Source organism: Lactuca sativa, chromosome 8 (genome assembly GCF_002870075.4).
Source record: "Lactuca sativa cultivar Salinas chromosome 8, Lsat_Salinas_v11, whole genome shotgun sequence".
In the NCBI taxonomy this organism is placed as follows: domain Eukaryota; kingdom Viridiplantae; phylum Streptophyta; class Magnoliopsida; order Asterales; family Asteraceae; genus Lactuca; species Lactuca sativa.
The window spans coordinates 49,929,577-49,930,776 of record NC_056630.2 but is presented as its reverse complement, the minus strand read 5'-3'; the positions used below and the strand labels follow the sequence as shown (position 1 = coordinate 49,930,776).

The window sequence follows — 1,200 nt, the reverse complement described above, 5'->3', positions numbered from 1 at the left end:
ATCGGAGGAAGAGTTAGCATTCACTATGGCTAACATTGATGAAATTCTCATGGGAGAATGGAAGAAGAGGATGCGCGACGACCATGGCCCGGGACTTGTGCAACCCGCAATTCCCGCAACTGCTACCTTCGAGCTAAAAGGTCATATCCTAGCTTCGCTCAAGGAAATACCGTTCTATGGGAAAGATCATGAAGATGCCTACAAACATTTGGATGAAGTAAATGATGTTGCTGATTACTTCAACATTCCAAATGTAACCCGCGAAACTCAACTACTTCGGATGCTTCCCGTAACCTTCAAGGGTGCTGCTAAAGACTGGCTCAAATCACTTCCCCCCGGGTCAGTCACTACTTGGGCCAGAATGAAGGAAGAATTTATTGATCACTTTTGCCCACCATCCAAAATAGCCAAACTCAAGAAGGCCATTGCAAACTTTGAACAACAAGCTGGAGAGTCTTTATATGAAGCATGGAAGAGGTACAAAAGTCTGCTACGAAATTGCCCACACCATGATCTAAACAGCCAGCAAGAAGTTTCCATCTTTTATGATGGAGTCAATGTCACAACCCGGCAGTTGCTAGACTCACAAGGCCCACTTACAAAGAAGCCACCCCCGGTGATTAAAGAATTGATTGAAGAATTCTCTAAACACTCTAGAGAATACCACAACCCTAGGAATGATGTCACGAGGGGAGCCGCGTACGCTGCTACTGAAGATTTATCTGCGGTCATGGACATGTTAAAAACCATGGATAGGAGAATGGACAAAATGGATCAAACTATCCATGCCATACGGGTGGGTTTTGAAAACTACAATGGATCTCACCTCACTAGAGATTGCGATTTGGATGAGAACGGCAACAAAAAGGCACAAGTATGTTATTCGAGTGGTGACCGGTATGATGAGGACTGGCGTAAACAAAAGAAGGAGTGGCTGCCTTACGAAGAGTATAAGAAGGCCAAGGAGGAGAAGTACAGACAAAAGGGGAGAGGCTTTTTCCAAAAGGAGGAGCCGGTGCAAGAGAAGAAGCCAAGCTTGGAAGATATGCTAACTAAATTTGTGGCCGCTTCCGAGAAAAGACATAGTGACCATGATGCTGCTATCCAAGAAACAAGAACAATGCTCAGGAACCAGCAAGCATCCATCCACAACATAGAAACGCAGCTTGGGCAACTTGCTCAACAACTAAACCAAAGGTC

General features: G+C 45.1%; 1 non-coding gene across 1 annotated transcript; it reads right to left on the bottom strand.

The window, feature by feature from the left end:
- Positions 1 to 409: 409 nt before the first annotated feature.
- On the bottom strand, positions 410 to 516 carry LOC111886681 (small nucleolar RNA R71). Its single transcript, XR_002848523.2, has one exon. It is a non-coding gene; the product is annotated as a small nucleolar RNA R71 (small nucleolar RNA).
- Between the last annotated feature and the right edge of the window lie 684 nt (positions 517 to 1,200).